This window comes from Mobula hypostoma, chromosome 6 (assembly GCF_963921235.1).
Source record: "Mobula hypostoma chromosome 6, sMobHyp1.1, whole genome shotgun sequence".
NCBI lineage: Eukaryota > Metazoa > Chordata > Chondrichthyes > Myliobatiformes > Myliobatidae > Mobula > Mobula hypostoma.
In genome coordinates, this window is record NC_086102.1 from 25,254,761 (window position 1) to 25,281,323 (window position 26,563).

Here is a 26,563-nt window from a genome sequence, read left to right on the forward strand (position 1 = left end):
GAGTGGAGCACTTCGGGACTGGAACCCAGCACTGAGTACATCATTAGTGTTGTATCCAGAGACTGTGGACAAGAAAGCACACCCAATAAGCTGAAAGTAATTACAGGTAAAACCACTAATAATCTGAGCACCTACAGGCTGCTGGATATTCCTTATAGTGTGTGAATTGGGAAGTAATTAAATTCTATTTTTTAAGGCAGGATGGGAGGCATTTTTTGCTTCTCGTCATAATTGCTTGAGGGAATCTTACTCCTGCTCAGCTCTATATTTTCCCAGGTACGATTTTGTGAATATATGCTCCTAATGGCAATTATTAAAATGGGAGATATATAAGCCTTGCATTCCTACAGTGGGAGGAGTCTAGGACCAGAAGACACAGACTCAGAATACAAACACATCCCTTTAGAACAGAGGTGAGGAGGAATTTCTTAAGCCAGAGGGTGGTGAATCTGCAGAATTCATTGCCACAGATGGCTATGGACCACAAGTCATTGGGTGGTTGATAGGTTTTGATTAGTAAATGTGTCAAAGGTTATGAGGAAAAGGCAGGAGGATTTGGTTGAGGGGTTTGATAAATCAGACGCGATGGGCTGAATCCTGCTCCTGTATCTTTTGGTCTTATTGATCAGTTAGCTGGGTTATATTGACTGCCATTCTCTAATTTGTTTCCCTGACAGCTCCTTCTCCAGTAAGTAACTTGACTGTCTCTGAGATCACTGGCACCAGTTTCCTGGTGACTTGGGCAACGGAGGTCTCCTATGGGCAGACATTTATTGTGCAACTCCTGAAAAATGACAGCATTGTGAGTAAAGCAGAGACCTTGGAAATGGAGTGGAGCGTGTCAGGGCTGGAGCCGGAGACTGAGTACACCTTGAGCATTGTCTGCAGAGCCCATGAAGAAGACAGCACTGTCACGAAGCTCAGAGTGAAAACAGGTAAAAGTACAACGGCTGGAAAATGTTTCTGGGTAATTGTAATGGAGCTCTGCGGAAATGTAACACAATCTGATACAGCATCCTCTCCCAATATACGAAAACTACAGCAAACTCTCAGGTCAGCAGAGAAGGTCGTTGGCTGCAGGACAAAGAAGTGGGCAGGAAACATCATTGTGGACACCTCCCACCCAGCAAGCTGCCTTTTCCAAAAGCTCCATTCTGGAAAGTGCTATAGGGTTACTAAAACAAAATCTTCATGCCATTTTGAAAGTTTCTTCCCCCAGGTTGTTAAACTGATCAACCAGATTCCAGACAATCCCACCTTCCTCTATCACTGCACTGTAAACACTTTAAACCACCTTTTCTGTACTGTGAAGCATTGCACTCAGCACTATGCTACTGTGCTGCTAGAATTTTGGCTGAAACTTCAGTGCAAGACCACGAAAGTAATGGTTAGAATGAGATATTGGGTCAAGATCACGACAGCCCAGTTGGGTGTATGTCAGGGGGTAGTGGTACAGTGGTTAGTGTATAGTGGTGCAGCCTCATAGCTCAAGAGATCCAGGTTCAACTTTAATGTCTGGTGCTGTCCGTGTGGGTTTTTGCATTCTCTCTGTGATCTTGTGGGCTTTCACCAGTTTTACTCTCGTTTCTTCCTGTGTGCAATATGTTCTAGTAGATAAATTAGCCGCTGTAAAACCACCCAGAGTGTAGATTAGGAGAAAAGGAATCAAAGGGATGTTGATTAGCATGGCTTTCTCATTAACAAGACATTTTTGCCCACAGCACTGTTAATCACTGGATGTTTTTTTGTTTTCTGCACCATTCTCTAAACTCTAGAGATTGTTGTGTGTGCACATCCCAGGAGATCAGCATTTCTGAGGTACTCAAACCACCCTGTCTGGCACTAACAATCATTCCATGGTCAAAGTCACTTAGAGCACAAAGTCACTTCCCCCATTCTGATGTTTGGTCTGAGCAACAACTAAACCTCTTGACCATGTCTGCATGCTTTTGTGTATTGAGTTGCTGTCACGTGATTGGCTGATTAGATTTTGTGTCAACAGCAGGTGTACTGGTGTGCCTAATTAAGTGGCCACTGAATGTATAATCTGATAGATATCAATTGCTTTCACTTCCGTTGCATTTTATCTAGATTTTAAAATGCCTTTTGTAGTCAAAATTGTGAGATCTGCATTTTCCATCCTGGGGAACAGACTTCTGTACTCACTCAAGGGTGTGGGCCTCAGGCTGGACAGCATTTAATTGCCCTTGAGAATCGTTTACCTTTTGCAAATAATGCTAAAAATGAAATATATTTGAAGAATTTTCAGCCGAAGTTATTTTAAGTCATAATCCAGTTTCTTTATAGATTATCCAAGCACACAGTGGCTGAAAGGGACAGCTGGACGAGCTGCTCCTTCACAGCTGTAGTGAGAAAGTTTCAAACCGGATTCCTGATGCGGCCCCAGTGGGAATCTGCACTTTCTAACTGTGACCACTACATTTCCCTCCCACATCTCAAAAATCAGTATCAGGTTGATTGTCACCGACATGCAGAAAGATGTGAACTTCGTTGTTTTGTGGTAGCAGTACAATGCAGGCATGACAAATTACAATAAGTTATAATAATAAATAAATTGTGCAAATGAGGAATATGAGTTAGTTTTCATGAGTTCTTGGACCATATAGAAATCTGGTGGCAGAGGGAAGAAGTTGTTCCTGAAATGTTGAGTGTGGGTCTTAAGGCTCCTGTACCTCATCCCTGATTGCAGTGATGAAGCGTGGGATGTTCCAGATGGCGAGGGACCTTCTTAATGGATGCTATCATGCTATCACAGGCTTGCAGACTGATTGTCCACTGTCCATTGACTCTTGCTTGTAAGCGAGTGGTAGAATCTGGAGGTGTTAATTAGAATATGGGAAAATTAGTGGGGGAATGGGTAAACTAGCATAAACTAGAAAGGCTTAAATCTCCTACTTCCATGTGGTAAGTAAATAGGCCCCTGCTTATGTGATGGGGGAGGGGCTTCGGTGTTCTTTTGTTCTATGGGGTTCCTTGTTTCGTGGATGTCTGTGAAGAGTAAGAATTTCAGATTGTATACTTGTATACATTCTCTGATATTAATTTGAACTGTTTGAATGTATATAGCTCCTCTATAATCTCAACAACCTCCATTTATTCCGAACTTCTTTTAACGTAGCAATATGTTTCTTACTGCCTCATGATGGTATCATCAATAGTTTCCAGGTCACATTCGGGAAATTACTGTAGGCTTGGGAAAGGAGAAGGTATTAGGATTGACTGGAAGGGGAAAGGAGAAGTAGAGAGATGCCTTTTGGGAAGACTGCTCTAGAACTTGGGACATGCTATCTGAAAACAATTCCATTCAAAGAGGAAGTGTTATTTCTGAGAGTTGTGAGCCTGATGGCATCAAGAGATCGGAAGAAATGAGAGCACTGGGGTTTTAATTTGAGGTTTTCCTTAACTGGGAGTCCACATACTGCAGGTTCGCAAGTACAGGAGTAATGAATGTTTGAAGCAATACAAAGACTGAAGGGATTTGGATGACTTGGTTTCCAGAGAGTAAAACAACACTGTGGCTTGGAATATGTTGGAATGCTCGTCTGGAGTTGAGTCAGCTTTCATTATTTGCTGCCATTAGCTTACAGTCATTTGTTATTTCCAAACAGGTACCATCGTTAATGGACCAGCGTCTATAGAGACTTCAACGCATTCCAGCGTTGGAGCTATTTCAACAGTAGCCGTCTATCTGAACAGCTCTACATTCTCACCTGGCTTTCCCTATTTGGACGTTCCTCCATGTTGTATGTAATAGTTGTACTTTTACCCAACGAGTTCCTCCATCAGCTTGCTTTTAACTCCAGTTCCCAGTATTTGTTGTCTCCTATGTCTCTGTATGTTTACTCTGCTCGTGTACTCTATCTGTCCTGTGGGGTGCATTCCCGGAAAAAAATATCAAAAGCCAATTTGTTAATATGACAACAGGGACTTAGACACAATATCAAGAAAGGAAAATAACTTTGTGGAGTTTTGGGGGAAAGATAGAACTAATTGGATTGTGCTTTTTCAAAAAGACAGTATAGAATACGGTAAATGTCCAAATTCTGTGCAGTAGAATTTTTATGGAAGTCAGTCCCTGGTCACACAGTAGCTGAAATAACTGACAGTTTAATTTACTTGGGCTTCTCTTGATTTTCCACTGAACATACAAAAAACATTTCTCCAGAAATGTCAACAAAGTTGCAACAATTAATGAAGAGAACTCCCCAGAAAATCTAATGCACACCAAACTTCAAGCCCATTCAAAGCAGTACAAGGGTATCAATGGCAATATTCCTCCTAAAGTCCGTTCATGTGAAGTATGTACTGACACATGCCCCTTTAAATTTTGAACTATATCAGTATATATGGGCTACTCTCTTAGTCCCTTTCTCAATTTGTAAAACTTTGCCCCAAGTCTCCCCCAGCACAAGCAATTGTTTGTGGCTGCAAAGTATTGCTGCTAATTGGATTTTCATTAGAATCTGGGTTTCGGGGGTTGACAAGAGCAAGAGCTGATGGCTTTATTTATTTAAATGTTGGTCAAGCATTCTCTTATGTGGAAGTCTCAGTAAAATTTTCTGTAAATTTATTCCATCAAGCTGGTTGGAACATCCCCCCCTCCCTTTCCACATTTGGTTAGGCTATTCATCTAATCTGATATATGAACCATATCATGAGAAAATCAAATCTGTGAAATATCTTCTGTTTTAAGCAGAGAACTTCATTCTTTCTCAGTTATGATACTGGAATCCATGTCATTGCAACCTTTTAAACTGCAAAAAGTTCTCTTCATCTTATTCTTACCCTTTGCCAATTTTCAGTAATCTTTTTCCTTTTGTTTAAAAACACTCTTGCACAATTCTAATGCATGCCAGAAAAAACAATAGATAAAATAATTTTATATGAATACTAGTATAAACCAATAATGCTGTGGTATGAATGCTTGATTGAATCCCTGTCGTGTATGTGTCTAGGAGTTCTCACTTGGATTAATATACAATTGTTTGCTATTTTTTAATAACACGTTTCCAATAGATCCTACACCGGTGATAAACTTAACTGTTTCCAATGTGACCACTGGCAGTTTCCACCTGACCTGGACAACAGACACGTACGAAGATCAGACATTTAATATTCAGGTGTTGAAGAATGAGAGCATTGTGAAGAAAATGGAGACTCTGGAGCTGGAATGGACAGTGTTGGGTTTGGAACCTGAGACTGAGTACACTGTAAGCGTAACCTCCCGAGCCTGCGCAGAGGAGAGTGCGGCCACAGAAGTGACTTTAAAAACAGGTAGAAGCAAAAGAATTGGGAAACGTCTACTTGAGTACAGGGTGGGTGGGAATAATATTACAGCTGTACGAAATCTGGTTAAACCACTCCTGGAGCTAAGTGTACCTTTCTGGTACCACACTCAAGGAAGAATATATTAGTATTCAACATGGAGGTCGGTGACCAGTGACGCAGACATCCCACCTCTCCCGGATGTTCCGGGAGTCTCCTGCATATTAATAGCAGCTCCCTGATGCCCGGAAATTATATACAATATCCCGGAAATGAGAGGGTGAGGGAGAGCGAGAACGGGAGTGAGAGCAAGAATCCTGATTGGTCTCTCTTTGTGATAAGTAGACCTATCAGTTTTCTCTGTGGGCGGGCTTTACATTCGACCTCCGTCTCTCCATCAATTCAGTTTAGTGTCCTGCACCGCCATGGCAAAGTGTTTCAAAAAAAGAAAATATAAAATGCACTTCACTCCAGACTACACTAAAGTGTACCCCTGCCTAATAGGGGTCAAAAATAATGACAGTGTTGCTCGCTGCACTGTTTGCAACAGTGACTTTTCTATTGCCCATGGTGGGTTAGGACTGTAAAAGACATGTTGAGCTGAGTTTAATAGGTGTCATTCGTTCATTAGCATAGCTAACATTATTTAAACTAGCTGGCTAGCTGCTAAGGAGCTACTCTATTGATGTCCTACGTGATGAGGCCAAACTCCCTGTAGACATGCTTAAAGTTGTAATAGAATTAAAAAACGAATCCATAATAATATATAAGTACATACAGTATTTTAATGGCACATTTTCTGCATATACCCACTTTATGGATTACAGATTGATTTACAGATTAGACAAAATCACTAAACAGAGTATTACATAAAACAATATAATAAGGATACACCTTATGCTTTTATTTCTTTTAGGGACCACAACATATTAGGGAGGCTAATCGCAGGGAAGGCTGCTCAAGTATTTCACAGTTCTTTTCAGCAGAGCCACCTCACAGTACAAGGAAAGTTTGCAAAAGAAATAGAAAAGCTATTTGCATTAGCATTGAAATTGCCAACAAAATACTCAGCAAGGAATATATATATATGTGTGTGTGTGTGTGTGTATATATAAATAGTTTCAATATGTGTCAAATAAATTGTTGTGTTCCTTCATAATTAAAAGTCCCGTATACATGCGCCCTTGGAGGTTGACTGGGGTGGGGGGTGGGATATGGGGTTGCAGGGGGCGGAGTTGCTACCTCCATGAAATGGTGGTGCTATCTCCCTGAAATGAGTTTTTGCAGGGTGGGATGTCTGAGTGACGATCCACAGGAATCTGTTCTGGAACCCCTGTCCTTTGTGATTTTGATAAATGACTTGGATGTGGGAGTGGAAGAGTGGGTTAGTAAATTTGCAGATGACACAAAGGTTGGTGCTGTTGTGAGTTGCGTAGAAGGTCGTCACAGGTTACAACAGGACGTTAGTAAGATAGAGAGCTGGGCTGAGAAGTGGCAGATGAAGTTCAATCCGGAAAAGTGTGAAGTGATTTACTACGGAAGGTCAAACTTGAAAGCAGAGCACAGGGTTGATGGCAGGATTCTTAGCAGTATGGAGATACAGAGGGATACTGGAGCCCACAGCAAAAGTTACAGTGCAATAAGGTGGTTAAGAAGGCATTTGTTGTGATGGCCTTCATTAGTCAGGGATTAATTTCAAGAGCCACGTGAAGGCATTAGTAATGATCTTTCAAGAATCACTTTATTCTGGCATAGTTTTTGGGGACTGCAAAATTGTAATTGTCGTTCTACTCTTCAAGAAGTTAGACTGTTAGGCTGACTCAGTGGTTGGGAAGATGTTGGAGTTGGCTGTTAAGTATGAGATCTCAGGGTACTTGGAGGCACGTATAAAATAGGGCAAAGTCAGCATGGTTTCCTTGAAGGTAAATCTTGCCTGATAAATCTGTTGGAATTTTTTGAGGAAATAACAAGCAGGATACATAAAGGAGGATCAGTGGATGTTGTATACTTGGATTTTCAGTAGGTCTTTGACAAGGTGCTGCACATGAGGCTGCTTAACACAATAAAAGCCTATGGTATTACAGGAAAGATACTAGCATGGATAGAAGATTGGCCAATTGGCAGGAGACAAAAAGTGGAGTCTTTTCTGGTTGGCTACTGGTGACTTGTGGTGTTCCACAGGGGTTGGTGTTGGGATCACTTTTTTATATTACGTAAATGATTTGGTCAATGATGGCTTTGTGGCCAAACTTGCAGATAATACAAAGATAGAAGGAAGGGAAGATAGTGTTGAGGAACTAGGAGAGCTGCAGAAGGACATAGACAGATTAGGAGAATGGGAAAAGAAGTGGCAGATGGAATACACTGTCATGAAGTATATGGTCATGCACTTTGAGAGAAGGAAAAAAAGTGTAAACTATTTTCTAAATGAGGAGGAAGTTGAGAAATCTGAGTTGCAAAGGGTCTTGGGATTTCTTATGCAGGATTCCCTGGTTAACCTGCAGGTTGAGTAAGTGGTAAGGAAGGCAAATGAAACATTGGCATTCATTTAACGTCGACTACAATATAAAAGAAAGAACGTAATGCTGAAGCCTTATAAGCTATTAGTGAGGCCTCACTTGGGGTATTGCGAGCTTTTAGGGCCCCTTATCTAAGAAAAGGTGTACTGATATTAGAGAGGGTTCAGAGGTGGTCCATAAGAACGATTCTGGGAATAAAAGGTTTATCATAGGAGCATTTGATGGCTTTGTGTCTGCACTTTTTGGAGTTTAGAAGAATGTGAGAAGATCTCATTGAAACCTATCAAATGTTGAAAGACCTAGATGACTGGATGTTTCCTACAGTGGGAGAATCTAGGATCAGGGGGCACAGCCTGAGAATAGAGGGGTCGACTACTTACAATGGAGATAAGGAGGAATTTCTTTAGCCAGATAGTGGTGAATCTGTGGAATTTGTTGCCAAGTCATTGGGTGTATTTAAGGCAGAGACTGAGAGGCTCTAGATTAGTTAGGGTGTGAAAGATTACAGGGAGAAGGCAGGAGAATGGAGTTCAGAGGGAAAATGGATCAGTCATGTTAAATTGGCAGAGCAGACTCAATGGGCTAAATGTCATATGGTCTTACGGAGGTAATGTTGCGGCTCTACAAAAGTCTAGTTAGACTACTCTTGGAGATCCCACCTTTTGTGGTGGATAGACTGAAGGTGCTTGGCAAAGTGGACTCTCAATCTACGTTGGGTCTCACCGATATACAGGAGGCCACACCAGGAGCACCGAATACAGTAGATGACCTCACCAGACCTCCAGGTGAAGTGCGGCCTCACTTGGAAGGACTGTTTAGGGCCCTGAATGGTAGTGAGGGAAGAGGTGTAGGGGTAGGTATAGCAATTGTTCTGTTTGCAAGGATAAGTGCCAGGAGGGATATCAGTGGGGAGAAATGAGTGGACAAGAGAATTGTATAGGGAGCGGTCCCTGCTGAAAGTGGAAAGTGGGGGTTGAGGGGGAGGGAAATGTGTGCTTGGAGGTGGGATCCCATTGGAGATGGTGGAACTTAACGGACAATTACGTGCTAGACACGGACGCAAGAGGAATCTATCACTGGTGGGGTGGCAGGAGGATGGGGACAGACATGCATGAAGTGGAAGAGCTGCAGATGAGGGTAGCGTTGATGGTGGAGGAAGGGAAACCCCTTTCTTTGAAGAAAGTATACATCTCAGTGCTCTGGAATGAAAAGCCTCATCCCATACGCAGATATGGCAGAGATGGAAGAACTGAGAGAGGCTGAGTGGGGAGCCAGTGAGATTGCATCTGCTGTAGACATTTTGAGCCGATAGGCAAATTGAAGTAGTCTAGGGCCTTACTTAGACAGGAGTCGATTCTGGCTGTGACCAGCCTCTCAAAGCACAAAGTAGACGTGAGTGCCCCTGAACAATAGTCATTGAGGAAGCTCACCCTGCTCTGTTCTGGTAATAGGCAAATCATACCAGATTTCAAATAATCATCAAAACTATATTTGACATTCAATCATCTGACATATTCTTTCATAAAGACTGCATTGCTTTATTTTCTTTCAACCTTATTACCTGTGTTTGTTGGATATTATTTTATTCTACATTCTTTGGAGGGGCAGTTCTTTGCATGATGAGGAATCACAACATTGTTGGAAGGCTGGCACTGAGTGCTTTATGTGCCAAAATGGGTGCCACGGGGCACAGCATTTAGCATGACACTATTACAGCTTGGAACATCGGAATTTGGAGTTCATTTCCAGTGCTGTCTGGAAGGAGTTTACATGCGTTTCATGTGACCGCGTGGGTCTCCTCCAGGTGCTCTGGTTTCCTTCTACACTCCAAAGATGTAATGGTTAGTAGGTTAATTGGTCATTGTAAATTGGCCTGTGATTAGGCTGTGGTTAAATAGGTGGGTTGCTGGGCAGTGCGGTGGGGGTGGGGGGTGTAGGGCTTGATCTGTGTTGAATCTCTAAATAAAATAAAAAACATTTTATTTAGAAGCATTAGATTTGAAGTGTAAGTATCATTCGTGATACCCAATAGAACTCAATTGCTTGAGATTAAAATGACATCATGGGAATATTTTCTATCTACTTGTCAGAGAAAATATAGAACTCTTTTTAGAAATTATCCAGAAGATGGTAATTCCAATGGTACCTGAATACAGGACTGGAGTATCAGCCGAGATTTCCGTGTTTCAGTTTCGGGAGTGTGACTTAAGCCTGGAACATCTTGGTTCAGATGTGAAAGTTCTGTCAACTAAGTCACAACTCACGTACACATCTAATAAGGTAGCTTCAGGCGCAGATCCTACTCAAAGTGTGATTGGGGTTAATGTAAATTGATGATATAAATTGAATTGAGTCTTATAGTATAGAGGCCCATTCAGCATTTGACATCTGTTCTATCCCATCTGTAAGATAGAACCTCTCAAGTCAGGTTTATTGTCATTTAACTATAAACATATATATATAAAACATATATAACCATGTAAATGTATATAGAAACAAGACGTTTCTTCAAACCAAAATGTAAAGCACTGTAGTACTCATAAGCCACATAACACATGGTAACTTATGAAGGTGAGGATAAAATCTACAGATGAATCACACATAAATAACAAACTAAAGTACATTAATATTAAATATTGTAAGGTACGGAACAGATTAACCAGTGACACTTTGAATACGATTCGGCCAGGAGTTCAGAAGCCTAGTAGCTTTGGGGAAGAAACTGTTTCTCATCCTGACCGTTCTTGTTTTTATGCATCGTAGTCTCATATCTGATGGTAGAAAATCAAAGAGGATGCTGGATGGGTGGGATCCTTAACAATATTAAGGGCACTGCGTACACAGTGCTCCTGATAAATGTCCCCAGTGGATGGTAGGGAGATCCCTATGATCCTCCCAGCTGTTCTCAGAGTCTTTTGTAGGGACTTTTGGTCCGATGCTGGACTCCTCCAATACCAGATGGAGATGCAACTTGTCCAGACACTCTCAATGGTGCTCCTGTAAAACGCAGTTAAGACGGGGGGTGGGGGGATGTAGTGGGGTGATGGGAGCTTTGCTTGGCTCACTCTTCTTAGGAAGTGAAGGTGCTGTTGTGCTTCCTGTTTAGGGAGTGATATTAAGGGACCAGGTGAGGTCATCCATAGTGTGAACTCCCAGAAACTCGGTGCACTTAACTCTCTCTATGGAGGAGCCTTATATTCGCAGGGCAGGATGGTTTGTCTGCATCTTCCTGAGGTCCAAAATGATTCCTTCTGTCTTTTCTACATTCAGGCTTAGGTTGTTCTTCTCACACACATCCACCAGCTGCCCCACTTCCTCTCCATACTCTGTCTTGTCATTGTTCTTGATGAGGCCAAACTTGATGAGATGGTTTGAGCTGAATCCTGCTACACAGTCATGCATCAACAGTGGGCTGAGCACACAGCCTTGGCGAGCGCCAGTGCTCAGTTTAATGGGACGAAAGGCGTTGCTGCCCACACGGGCTGACTGTGATCTTACTGTTAAGAAGTCCAGTATCCAATTGCAGAGGGAGATGTTGAGACCCAGCGAGGACAATTTCCCCACCAGTTTCTGGGGTATGAGGGTGTTGAACACTGATATGGTCTATAAACAGCAGTCTGGCATATGAGACCCAAATTTCCAGGTGGGCCAGGACAGAGTGGAGGGCAGAGGCTACTGCATCATCTGTGGATCGATCTGAGCGATAAGTGAACTGGAAAGGCTTTAATGTGCTCCATGATCAGCCACTCAAAGCATTTCATAATGGTTGTTGTTATGCCAGTTGACGATCGTCATTTAGACAGGTCGCTGTCGGCTTCTTTGGCACTGGAATGATGGTTGCTGCCTTTTAAACCAAGGAGATAATGGATTGTTCCAGAGAGATGTTGAGTATATCCGTCAGCACCTTTGTCAACTGGGCTGAGCAGTCTTTCAGAACCAGTCCTGGTACATTATTGGGCTCTGCAGCTTTGCGTGGGTTGACACTGGCCAGGGCCACATCCGCCTCGTGTCTCTGGTATCGCAGAAGTGGCTGTAACTGCTCTGAGGATGCTCCCATTTTGCCTTCCTGATGGAGCAGGAAAACACAGTTCTTGCTTCCCTGACAGCTGCCGCATCTCCCGATCTAAAAGCAGCATCATGATCCTGGATTCTGGTTAGCCCGAAACACGCTGATGGCCGCGTCTCGGGTGTATTCACAAAGCCATGACTCTGCGATAATGAGCGCGCAGATGTTTTTCTCTCACTGGTTCAGTCTCGGGCGCAGGTAGTCCAGCTTATCTTCAAGTGAGCGGACGTTTGCCAGTAAGAACAAAGGGAGAACCGGCCTTAAGGGCTTTGACCTAAGTCGTTCCCGGATTCCGGTACTTTCTCCCCTTTTTGTTTTTTTTTGGTGGACCTCTTCCTACGGCGTCACTTATGGAGGTCTGCAGCAGGCAATGGTGTGCGCAGTAAGTCCGAGCTGCCGAGCACCTCTGCAGTCCAACATCTCACTAAGGAGGTGGAATTGCCACGCACAGAATATTTAATAGCCATCAGCGTTTTCTGGTCACTCAGTCCCATAACCATGCAGTGTATATCCATTTTCAAAAGAAATATTGCATGAAATTAGAAAATTGCAGTCTTACCAAAGAGAATGGAATCTGGAGCAGTTTTTTTTCAATGGAGAAGCTTAATTCAATTGGAAATGCACCATACTGGGATACAGGCCAGCTGTCCGAATCCAGGACTCCTTACTGGGATTCCCTTGTCATGCATGGGCGGACACATGTCCCTTTTAACGGAAAACCTCTGTAATGATTTTCCCACGCAAACACGGGGAAATCTGCAAATGCTGGAATTTCAAGCAACACACATAAAAATTGCTGGTGAATGCAGCAGGCCAGGTAGCATCTTTAAGAAGAGGTACAGTCGACGTTTCGGGCCCAGACCCTTCGCCAGGACTAACTGAAAGAAGAGATAGTAAGAGATTTGAAAGTGGGAGGGGGAGGCGGAGATCCAAAGTGATAGGAGAAGACAGGGGGGAGGAAGAGATGGAGCCAAGAGCTGGACAGGTGATTGGCAAAAGGGATATGAGAGGATCATGGGACAGGAGGCCTAGGGAGAAAGAAAGGGGGAGAGGGGAAGCCCAGAGGATGGGCAAGGAGTATAGTGAGAGGGACAGAGGGAGAAAAAGGAGAGACAAGGAGAGAGAGAGAGAGAGAGAGAGAGAGAAAATAATAAAATAATAAATAAATAATGAATGAGGTATGAAGGGGAAGTGGGGCATTAATGGAAGTTAGAGAAGTCATTGTTCATGCCATCAGGTTGGAGGCTACCCAGACGGAATATAAGGTGTGGTTCCTCCAACCTGTGTGGCTTCATCTTGACAATAGAGGAGGCCGTGGATAGACATGTCAGAATGGGAACGGGATGTGGAATTAAAATGTGTGGGACTGGGAGATCCTGGGAGATATTTTTTATTATTTATTTATTTATTTATTTATTTTTCTCTCTGTCCTTTTTCTCCCTCTGTCCCTCTCACTATACCCCTTGCCCATCCTCTGGGTCCCCCCCCCCCTTGTCTTTCTCCCCGGACCTCCAGTCCTATTAAATGGACTGTGTGCTGGAGAAAATTCAGATCAGAGTGAAAAATATGATTGCAGCGTAGTTGTGATGGGAGACTCTAGGAGATGAATTGCTCTTCATTGGGTAAAGGAAAATGTGGGATGAACTAGATACAGGTATTTACAATTTTAAACATGGAATTTTATTGGTTCAATTTAATGTCAGAGAATGTACACAGCATACAATCTGAAATACTTACACTTCACAGACATCCATGAAACAGAACAAAAAGTCCAAATAATGTATGAGTGAAATCATTAGACCCCCAAAGCCCCTCCCCTCTCTCACACACAAGCAGCAGAAAAAGCATCAACTAGCAACCCCCCCAACCACCATACAAGCAATAGTAAAGCCCCCAAAGATCATGTCCTAGAGTCCATCAAAAACTACTGTCCACCCCAACACTTTGATATCCCAGACAGACTCTCCCTCTCACTAATGAGACATCGCTCCTGCCTCAGTGAGAGGGGAGGCCAACAGTTTGCTGTTTCAGTGTTACAATCTTGCAGCATCACTTATTCGAGCTCCCCTGACTCGAGAACCAGCAGACATACTCCCCATCGAGAGAGAGAGAGAGAGAGAGGTCGCTCGAGCGCAGAGGCCTCCAGCAGCCGTGCCTGCTGTCTCGATGTCTCAATATCCTGCGACGCTTCATTTGGTGACATCGGTGAGGAACTGGGTCATCTACGGGAACGCACATGACTTTCTGGCTGTTCCTGGAGGTGCCGAAACACCAGGCTGCTCGGCGAGTTCCGAGAGTGAGAACCCACTGCCTGTGAAGAATGTAGTTTGAGCGCAGGTGTAGATCATAGACTCTGACCGGACCCCAGTCACCTTGTAAAGCAAAAAAGAGACGTGAGAAGAGGTGACGAACTGGAAGAGGTTGCCCAGGTGCTTTTGGTTTAAGATAGGGCTACCGAAGATGTGTGACAGTTTACTGGTAAATCATAAGGCAAAAGATCTGACTAAAAACATCACTTGAAACATCTTTGATAAAGCGTACGGTGGTGAATTATCGCTGTAGACAGGTGGAGGTGAGGCTGTTTCAGGAGATGAGCCATGATGGGGCATTGTGAGATGCAGCGTGGTCAAGCCGCAGATGGAGATGGAGTTTGTATCGCTGCTGGAGATGGAGTGAACGATTTGGAGAGGAGTCGTTGCCCATCTACCTAATCCGGGTGTGAAGTTGGATTGCTTCAAGCACTGAGCAGATTTGGTGAGATCGAGAGCGGCTTTGGCCCAGGTGTATTGGGATGCCTGGATCCGGGTCCTTGAACGTGGCACTACTTGGTGATTGGACAATTTAAATGTCGGCCCAGGTGGACTGGAAGCCCGAGTGTTGGGAATGGAGGAGAAGGTTGGGCTGGTTTCACTTGCTGTCCTGCGAATGTACATTCCTTCTCTGCATCACTGAGGTTGTGAAGTGATCCAGCTACTGTGTGTTTCTGCACCACTGGTTGGCTTGGGCCTACTCAGGCTGCTCTAGGGGTGGATCTGGGACTCAGTCTGGTTTGGAATGCTGTTGGCTTGTTTCTGTTGTTTGTAAGATGTGTTTTTTTTTCTCTTTCTCTGTGCAGTGGTTTTTGTTCTTTTTTAAAAGTGAATTATTTGAGTTTCTTGCTTTGTGGCTGCCTGTAAGCAGACAAATTTCAAGGTCTATAATTTATACATTCTTTGATAATAAATGTGCTTAGAATCTTTGAATCTTGAATCTTGATGGCATGGGTTTGAGATGCGTGGATTTGGATGAAATGCTCATTGGAGATAGAGGCTGAAGTATGTCAATCTTCCTTATGTATTCCATGTGATTACATGACTTCCACAGTGGAGGTACTTCAGAGAAGCTGGGGTAGCAAGGAAATGAAGTGGAAGACATACTGAGATTGTTTTACCTGAGGGCTAGCGTACCAACTGGACTAGTGAATGTAGATCAAAAATCAAAAGTAATTATCTTTAGAGACCTGAACTTTTATCTCTGGGATGAAATTCATTTTAGTGCCAGAATGCTGTATGCTAATTTTAGTAAATCATATGTAACTAATGAAAGTGCTTGATGGTAAACCTTTATTAGGCTAGTGTTTGTAACTCATATGTACCTATTTATTTTCATTGACAGAGGCCCTATTGGATGCTCTCAGCTACACATCCGGTTCCCAACAGACTAGTACTGCTGTTGTATCTACAATGACCATCTATCCAAACACATCTGGATTCCCCCTGGGCTTTGCATATGCAGAAGATCCCCCATGCTGTAAGTGTTAAACACTTTCTATTCTGACAATATTTAAGTATTTTCTTATATTGACACTGTAGTCAAGATAACTTTTGGATATTGATGGGAGGCTTAATGGAACAGCAGACATTAACAATACAATGTGTTATAAGGTATTGTAATGGATATTCTCAGCAATCCAGTTCACCTGAGAACAAGAGCATTGGAAATTATTGGGATTCAGATAATTCATTGTAACTGAATAATTTCAGAGCGGGATAAAAAACAAACTCAGAAGAACCCAGTGGGTCAAGGAACTTTTGTGAAGGCAAAGGGATGATTGACTTTTCGGGTTGAGAACTTGAGTCAAGACTGACCTGAAATCTTGTCTCCACGGGTGCTGTTTGACCAGCTGAGATCCCCCTGCAGTTTTCTTCCCCCCTTCATACTAGAATCTACAGCCTCTTGTGTCTCCAAATAATTTCAACGTGCTTTAGAAGTTGTTTCAGATACCAGATCAGTAGTATAGCTTAAATGGGCTTCCTGAGCACAATCTGTGTCTTGTAATCTCTGAGTCAGGATGATTGTGATGTTAATAAAGACACTGGAAGAAGTCTGCTATGAACATTTACTACTGATGCTGGAACTGCAGCCATAAGGTGGACCTACATTGAATGTTTCTGTTATTGCACTTCAGGTTTCTTTTTGCCTCAGTTTTCTTCTGATGTATTTGTCCCTCGGGCAATCTTTGGGCATAAATTATTATGAATATCTTCAGGGTAAACACCTTTAGTTGCCTTATTTATTTTATGTGCTGCTCTAGTTCCCTTTCTCAGCCGCAAACACCAGTCAGTTGGGATTGGCATTAACATTTCCTCCACAATCTCCATCAGCACAGGGGCACCACAAAGCGGTGTGTTTAGCTCCTTTTCTGTTCACTTTGGAGTTATGACTGTGTGGCTAAGCACAGCTCCCATGCCCTCTTTAAGTTTGCTTACAACACCACTGTCGTTGGCCGAATCCAAGGTGGTGACGACTCAGCACATAGGAGGGAGATTGAAAATCCGGCTGAGCGGTGTCACAACAGCAACCTCTCACTCGGTGTCAGCGAGACCAAGGAGATGATTATTGACTTCAGGAGGAGGAAACCAGGGGTCCATCAGCCAGTCCTCATTGGGGGGATTAGGGCTGGTGAGGGTCAGCAACTTTAAATTCCTTGGAGTTATTATTTCAGAGGACCTGTCCAGAGTCCAGCACATAAGTGCCATTGCAAAGAAAGCATGGCAGTGCCTCTATTTCTTTAGAAGTTTGCGAAGATTTGGCATGTCATCTAAATCTTTGACAAACTGCTATAGATGCATGTGAAGAGTATATTGATTAGTTGCATCATGGTCTGGTATGGAAACAACATTGCCCTTGTATGGAAGAGCCTGCAAAAAGTAGTGGATATGGCCTGGTCTATCACAAATAAAACCTTCCCCACCATTGAGCATATCTATACGGAGCACTGTTGCAGGAAAGCAGCAACCAATAGCAAGGTCTCCCACCACCCCGGCTGTGCTCTCTTCTTGCTGCTGGCAAGAGGAGGAAGGTACAGGAAACTCAGGGCTCACACCACCAGTTATTACTGCTCAATCATCAGGCTCTTGAACAGAACTGAACTCACCCAAATTCTGAACTGTTCCCACAGCCTATGGGCTCACTTTTGAAATCTCTTCATTTCATATTCTCGATGTTTATTGCCTTCTTCTTCTTCTTCTTCGCTGTGAATGCCCACAAGAAAATGAATCTTAGGTTTGTATATGATGACATATGTATACTTTGATAATAAATTTTCTTCCAACTTTCTGTTCTCCCTTTTATCTCTTCGTTAACTGCAGTTCGGTTTTCAGCCTGTCTCCTCTGGTGCTGCCGGCTGCAATATCTGGCTCTGGACTCCTCTATCCTTTTTCTTGTGAAGGGTCTTGACCCAAAACACCAATTGTCCACTTCCCTCCATAGAAGCTGCATGACTGAGTTCCTCCAGTGCTTTGTGTGTCTCACTTTAATGCTTAATTGTAGGTGTAAGGCAAGCCATCCTAATAATTTCATAGTGGATTTTATTGAATTCCATAGTTTTTTGTGTGCAGGTGATCTAATTAGCGTGTAGTAAATATAACATGGCAAAGGTGGATACAATACAGTTTCTGCTTCTCAGAGTCCATGGTTAGCCTGAAATGCTTCAATTTTCACAGATAGTGTGTGTTTTCTGCATCTCAGGTTGGAGGAACAACACCTTATAGTCCATCTGGGTAGCCTCCAACCTGATGGCATGAACATTGACTTCTCTAACTTCCGTTAATGCGCCACCTCCTCTTTGTACCCCATCTGTTAGTTATCTATATATTAATTAATTATTATGTGTAAAAAATTTTCTCTCTTTTTTCTCACTCTGCCCCTCTCACTATACTCCTTGCCCATCCTCCGGGCTTCCCTCTCCCTTTCTTTCTCCCTAGGCCTCCCGTCCCATGATCCTCTCCCTTCTCCAGCCTCGTATCCCTTTTGCCAATCAACCTTCCAGCTCTAAGATCCATCCTTCCCCCTCCTGTCTTCTCCTATCATTTCGGATCTCCCCCTCCCCCTCCCACTTCCAAATCTCTTACTATCCCTTCTTTCAGTTAGTCCTGACGAAGGGTCTCGGCCCAGAACGTCGACTGTACCTCTTTCTATAGATGCTGCCTGGCCGGCTGCATTCACCAGCATTTTTTGTGTGTGTTGCTTGAAGTTCCAGCATCTGCAGATTTCCTCGTGTTTACGTTTTCTGCATCTTCTGTTTTTGCTCCAGTTTCTCTGTGCATGCACTTTTTGTATCTCAATTCAAGTCAGAGCTGTATTTAATACTATCACATCAAATACCAACCTGTATTTTCCTATAAATAAGGTGTAATTGTTTTACATGAATCAAGGTGACATTCTGCAGGGTACATACAATACTTCTAAACATGTCTCTTTTGAATTACTCTCACTGGAATTTGCAGCATGAAATTTCCCTTTGAACAATGGACTTTTAAATCAACTTAATGAACTACAGATTTCACAACTTTCTGAAGGATTCATCAGACTTAACTCTGAAGCAGGCAGGTACAGCACCTTTAAGTGGATGAAAGTTCATCGCCATGACCAGATGCAAGGCTGGGTGAGGGGGGTGGGGTGGTGCTCTAAGCCAGGCTGAAGTATAGAGGAATAAGACCCCCTCTACCCAGAATCTTGTTAACAAATGTGCAGTCGCTGCAGCACAGAATTGGAGCACCCGAGGGAAAGCTTGCCGTATTGAAGTGAAATCAGAGATTGTTGTGTTCTATGCTTGACCGAGACATGGCTTACTCCCAGCACACCAGATGCGGTAATCAGACCTGAAGGCTTCCCAATGCATAGGATGGACTGAACTGTTGATTTAGTTATGGCAAAAGATGTGTTTCATGATAAACTCTCGGTGGCGCTCCGATGTGGTAGTTTTGTCAAACTTGTGTTCCCCCAACCTTAAACACGTGAGGATCAAATACCATCCATTCTATTTACGTAGGGAGTTCTTGTCCACAATCCGCACTAGAGCTTACACACCAACTATGGCTGACAATGGATGGCCACAACTTATTTTTAAGGATGCTTCATCTGATGTTCTAGATATGTTTTTATTTATTTTTTCTTTCCTTTTGCATTTGCACAGTTTGTTGTCTTTTGCACAAAAGATAACAAATTCAACCAATTTTGCACATTGGTTGAATGCCCAAGTTGGTGCAGTGTTTCATTGATTCTATTATGGTTATCATTCTATTGTGGATTTATTGAGTATGCACGAAGAAAATGAATCTCAGGGGTGTATATGGTGACATATATGTACCTTGATAATAAATTTACTCTGAAAATCAAAAACTTAGAAAATGAATGTGTTCGATAGAAATGTGGAGGAATAATTCTTTAAAGGTCAGAGCTATTTTTACTTCAGAGCTCTTCAGTAGAAATCTAGTTTTCTTGATTTGCCTTCCCTTTGGGGTGGTGCAGTGATATTGAACATAAAAACGTCAGTGTAACCTGAGGCCATTGAAGTTCGCAAAAAGCTGTTTATCAAAGGTTTGCTCTCTATATACTCATTGATTGATAACCTTGCCACCACTCCCAGAGCTAAACCCGCTCTCAGTCAACGATCCGCCTTTCACAAAACTATTATAACACCCGGGTATAAAAATAAAGGACTTGCGTGCTAACCTAAATAAAACAGGTTAATCTCAATCAATAAAATGCTGGAGAGTTGAATGCTTGACATAATTTAATCAAGAAATAAGATTGTGCTGCATAAATAGGAAGACGTATGTGTGTGTGTATATAAAACATAATGTGTGTACACACATACATACCATACATAATACATGTAAAAAACTATACTTAACTATATGTTGTATGTGTACATGATGTCAAAATTTTAATCTGTGCATCTACAGAATTATTTTATTTTCTGTTGATATTATTGTATAATCTTATTTTATGTGCTATATGGGATACATGTATTGTGATTTTCACCTTGGTTCCAGAAGAACATTGTTTCGTTTAGCTCTATGGTCAGACCCCACTTGGAGCAGTGTGCTCATTTCTGGTCACCTCACTCCAGGAAGGATGTGGAAACCATAGAAAGGATGCAGAGGAGGTTTACAAGGATGCTGCCTGGATTGGGGAGCATGCCTTATGAGAATAGCTTGAGTGAACTCGGCCTTTTCTCCTTGGAGTGATGGAGGATGAGAGGTGACCTGATAGGGGTGTATAAGATGATGACAGGCATTGATCATGTGGTTAGTCAGAGGTTTTTTTCCCCAGGGCTGAAATGGTTGCCACAAGAGGACACAGGTTTAAGGTGCTGGGGAGTAGGTACAGAGGAGATGTCACGGGTAAGTTTTTTACTCGGAGAGTGGTGAGTGTATGGAATGGGCTGCCAGCAATGGTGGTGGAGGCGGATATGATAGGGTCTTTTAAGAAACTTTTGGATAGGTACATGGAGCTTAGGAAAATAGAAACACACACACACACACACACACACACACGCACTTGTATGGATCCATTTGTGTAGGCAAAAGGGATTAGTTTAGTAGACTTTTATGCAAATAGAATATTTTATTGCCCACTCTAAATTTTCCCATAATCTGAGTGGCATGCTGGGGTCATTAGAGGAGACCTTTAACAATCAACTATCTTGCCGTTGATCTGGTAGTTGGTTTATTACTGCCACATGGACCAAAGTCCAGAAGAAAAACTTTGTTTTGCATGGTTTTCATACAGGTACTTTCAAAACATAAGTACATTGGGAAAATAATACCAGAATACAGAATATATTGCTACAGTTACAATCACAGATAAAGTGCAGTGTGGGTGGACAATAAGATGCAAAGGCTGTGATTAGGTAGATTGTGAGGTCAAGGGTTCATTGTTGTCTTAAAGTCTGTTCACAAATCTTCTGACAGTGGGATAGAAAATGTCCTTGAGCCTGCTGGTTCATATTTTTAGTCTTTGTGTCTTCTGCATGATGAGAGAGGGAGAAGGAGAGGACGTCTGGGGAGCAGAGGGTCTTTGATTATGTTGGTTGCTTTACAAAGTCAAAGGGAAGTATAGACAGAGTATACACATGGGAAGCTGGTTTCTGCGATGTGCTGAGACGTGTCAACAACTTCCTGCAATTTCTTGTGGTCTTGGGCACAGCTGAAATAGGATGCTTTCTGTGAAACATCTGGATGGGATGCTTTCCCTGGTGCATCAATAAAAATTGGTGAGGATCAATGGGGAGATGTAGAATTTCCTTAGCCTTCTGAGGAAGCAGAGGCACTGGTCTTCTTTCCCTGCACCCTCAATCAGTTCCTCAGCCACATGTTCACCTTCCAAATCATCCTATTCTTACATCACAACGCATGACACGGGCAGCAGTTCGGGAGATTACAACCCTTGAGGTGCTGCTTTTCAACTTTCTACCTAAATCCTGATATTCTATGTTAGGAACCTCATACCTTTTCCTGCCTATGTCAAAGGGAATCAACATGTACCATGACCTTTGGCTGCTTAGCCTCCCTGTTTAGAATGCTGTGGGCCATATCTGAGACATCTCTGACCCTGGCATCTGGGAGACAATATACCATTTGGGTGCCTCTTTCACATCCACAGAACCTGCTGTCTGCTCCCCCCGAAACAGTGAATCCCCTATCACTGACGCACTCCTCTTCTTCCCCCTGCTCTTCTGAGCCACAGAAACAGACGCAGTTCCGGAGTGTAGTGAACTTCTGCTGCAGCCAAGGTTTCTAAGGATGATCCACAGTGAGTGTCTGTTGACCATGTCAAACGCCTTCGTCAGATCAATGAAAACAGAGTATAATGTCATGTTCTGTTCCAGGCATTTCCCCTGTATCTGTCTCACTGCGAAGATCATGTCAACGGTGCTGCGTTCGGGACAAAAGCCGCATTGCGACTCGGGAAGGTTCTGTTCTGACACTGTTGGAATCAGTCTGTTGAGGATGATGTGGGCGAGGATTTTTCCGGCAATGGAAAGTAGTGAGATGCCTCTGTAGTTCCCGCAGTCATTCCTTGAACTTTTATTTTTGTAGAGGGTGATTATCGTTGCATCTCTGAGGTCAGAGGGCATCTCTTCTTCTTCCCAAATGCTAGTCGGTCACCCTACGTAGTTATCCTACAAAAGGCATTTATTTATACTTGCTGACTTATTGTTGCAAAATTATATTTTTTTGTATTCTCCACGGTGTAATTTTTGACTAGCTGTCAATTATGCTGCATCCACACTAGACTGGATAATTTTGAAAGCGTCAGTTTTGCGTAAAGACAATAGGCGTCCACACCAGGTGTTTTTGAAAATACCTCCATCCACGTTAAAACGGATATTTGGGCGAATCTCCTCCTACTGGGCATGCGCAGGATACATCTACAGAATTCACCCGCTTCAACGTGTATGCCCAACTCTGACAGTTTGGACCAAGCAACAGGTGATGACCGCAACATGTTTGGTGTGGAATCTTGCTGTGGAAGACTTGGTGCGCGTTTGTCCAGTTACAGACTAGAAAAACTTAAAAGGAAATTGCCAGACGATGGACAGCTGTTGGCTCTCGCGCAGGAGGACTTAAAACTAAAAAACAAATATTGGAGCGTATGGAGGCAACCGACAGGGAGTTCACGGACAGTATGACCCGGCTGACGACGAACATTGAAAAACTGACTAACTCTGTTGCAGAGGGATTTGCAAATTTGCGATGATGAGGAATATGATGCCTCCCCCCAGTACTTTTCACCGCCACAATACCAGCCTCACAGCCACTACAATAGCTACACATACAGACACACAGACCCCCCCCGGAGGCCCCACCAACATCTTCCCCACTCCCAGAGAAGGATTACCCTGGAAACACTTCCTACAGCCATAGTCTCTTCACCGATGAAAGGGACGACAGCTACAACTAAATGTAATAAGGTTTGTTACTGGGCAAGAGTGAAATTTGCTGTTACCTCATTTGTTTGCCTTTGTTTTTGCCATGTCTTTCTGTATTATTTTGCTGTATTTAACATGTGCAATAAAACGAGTTACTGGGCAAAAGTGATTTCATTTTTACCTGAGTAAAAGTGAAACTTACAATTTTCCATTTTTGGCCTTAACATTTTCACGTCTATGCCAAACATAAGCTACTACTTAAAAATGACATTTTGGAAGTAGTGACAATTGCATCTATTGAATGTTTGCACAAGCAATACATTAATAAAGCACCTTGTTGAGTGTATAAAACGTATCTGCATCAGTGTTATCTTGTATTTCCATACAATATTACATTAGGCTGTTACACACATCTATTGTCAGAGAAGTACTTGCATAAATAGGTAAACCACCTCCATACAAGCAAGGACAGAAAACAGGGCAAAGTGAGTATACTTATTTGTTTGTTGTTCGTCCATCGTTGACGTCGATGAGGACCTCGACACCATAATGATGGTGTCGAGACTAGCGCGTGATTTGGATTTAAGTGAGGGAGAGTTGCGCAGTGTCAGCCTCACTCTCTCTTCCCAATTCCCATCTGGATCCAGTGGCAAGACAGAGTCTAGATGGCTGGAGATGGGACTAGGTGCAGTGGATGACCAGGACGTCTTCTGTGTCTTGTCCTGCTCTACACATTCCACGACGCTTGCAGAGACTGCCTTCTTGTCCGTTGGTCCTTCAATTGGTCTCGTCCACTCAATCCGCCGGAGTCTGTCTTCACATGCTGGGATAGACAACTCCCTATCTCACCGAGGGTTTGAGACCCGTCAGCTACCCTCACCTGGTTTAGCCGGCTTGTCGAAGCCGTTGCCCGGGGCATGCAAACAGCTACGGGGAGCCACAGGTGAGAGCTGAGTGCCAGCTGGGGACCAAAGGTGGACTAACTGCCCTGAAAAGGACGCGACAGGATACTTATTTATTCAGTAAGTTATGGGTCAAAGCATTTGGTGAGTACATTTCTAACTCTTCTGGCTTCAGTCTCGTTGCCGTCTGTTCTGAAATTGTTAGGTTGTGTGGGGGGTTGAAACTAACATAGACAATAAAGTAAACAACACACGCATGCAGCTGTCCGCCATTGTTGTTGTGGTGTTGGAGGTTGCGTTCAAGAAAACAATGAAATGCCGTGCTACCGCCAGCATCTGGTCCGGCACGTCATGACAGCGTTTTAAAAAAGAGCCGGTTACCCCGTACACACTACACCGGCCATTAGGCGTTTTCAGATTTATTCTCTCTGGAGACCGTTTTTGAAAAGCTCTGTTTTTGGGGGAGGAAAACACCATTTCAGTGTGGAAGGAGGATCAAAACAAAGAGAAAAAGCTTCGGTTACGTATTTATCCGGTCTAGTGTGGACGTAGCCTTAGTGTTGTTACGATAACTTGAGATGCAATTATCTGTTTGTTCTCTAGGGGAAAGTTATAGGCATGCCTTCAAATACTTTCATAGTATTCTTTCAAATGCATTCTGTTCCCGACAGGTAGGTATTTGTTAACGTAACGGAATAACTTTCCATTTATCTTTACAGCAACTCCATCGTCCATTATAAACTTGACAGTTTTTAATATCACCACGAAGAGCTTTCACATTACCTGGACAACAGATAACTATGAAGAGCAGATATTTGTTGTCCAGTTGTTAAAGGATGACAGTGTTCTGAAGGAAACAGAAACTCTGGAGCTGGGTTTAACAATATCAGAGCTGGAACCCGGAACTGAATACACTGTGAGCATTGCCTCGAGGTCTTGTGAGCAAGATGGCATTGCTACTGAACTGAATGTAAAAACAGGTATTGATATTAAATGGAATTTAGTTCACCATAATTTGCTGTTAATCTCAAATTGGCAATCTCATTGTCAAAGTCTTCAATGTGCTAATTGGACAATTTCTGTTTACGAGCATGCGATGAGTCATTGCTGGGCTGAGTCACGTTGACAAGGTGTTTAAATGGGCAATAAATAAGCATTTGTGGTTTTGATAGCACAAGAGCGGAGATTGTATGAGCATGCTGTCATGATGAGAAAGCTTGGAAAGGTTGCCTGAAAGGGTGGTGATGGAAGAAACTCTTACCGTCTTTGTAAAATGTATCTTTGTGAGCATTTGAGGAGTTATAATTTGAGGATGAGGGAACTATAGCAATGGGAAAAAATGCCTGAACAAAGTGCTGGAAAAAGGTCTTAACAACATTAAAAAAAAGCAACACACACAAAATGCTGGAGGAACTCAGTAAATTGGGCAGAATTTATTTATTTCCATAGATGCTGCCTGACTTGCTGAGTTTCTCCAGCATTTGCTTTGGAATCTGCAGACTTTCTCGTGATTTAAAAAAAACACAACTGTGAGAATTTGGCCAGTTATAATTTGCAGTGTTATGCACCAAGAACTAGGGAGTGGGATTACTTTAAATTTCATTTTTAAGCAGCCAGGCCACAAATAGGTTGAGCACCTCCTGTAGTATCATGGATTTTTGTGCTAACATTTCTGTTGCACTGCCTGGCTCATACAAAACCTCCCTTCTCCCAGCATTAGCACTTCTCATCCGAAACAAACAAATCACAAGCTGCAAGAAGCAAAACAGCTGCTCAAACGTACAAAGTCTTAGAACATAGAATATTACAGCACACTGCAGACTCTTCAGTCCACGACGTTGTGCCAGCCTTTTAACATTCTTCAAGATCAAGCTGACCATTTCATCCTACGGAGACCACCATTTTCTCTTTTATCCATGTGCCTGTCTAAGTGTCTCTTAACTGTCCCCAATGTATCTGCACCCACTACACTCTAAAAAAAACCTTGCCTCTAACAATCCCCCCCCCACCTTTCCTCAAAATTTCCCTCAGATTTTGCTCCCTCATATTAGCTATTTCCACCCGGGGGGGGGGGGGGAAACAATCTTTGTCTATACACTAGATCTATGCCTCTTAGCGTATTGTACACCTTTATCAAGTCACCACTCATCCTCCTTCACTCCAAAGAGAAAAGTCATAGCTTGTGCGTATTTCATGGCTAGCTGGAGAAGAGGGATCTCAGAGTTGTATTCTACATGCATACTTTGATAACGAAATGAATCTTTGAACTGGCTGCCCAAATGTCCACAAAGTCAGTGAGAGGGCAATCTAATCTGCACTGCCCTGCTTCTTCTCACTTCAGCTGTAATTGACTGTTTTACACTCTAAGTAATTATGTTCAAGCTGGGGTAGGTAAAATTCGTAGTTATGCATAACATAATAGAATGGCTAAAATGAAGTTTTTTTTTACATACTTATGGGATTTGTGTATTTTTGTACGACCCTTGAACTTGTCTGGTGGTAAAAGTGTGACTGTTCATAAATATGCTGTGGTCAGGAATCGGGTGCATGCCCGATAAAGGTTAACGTGGTTGATTCCAATCTCCTTGTC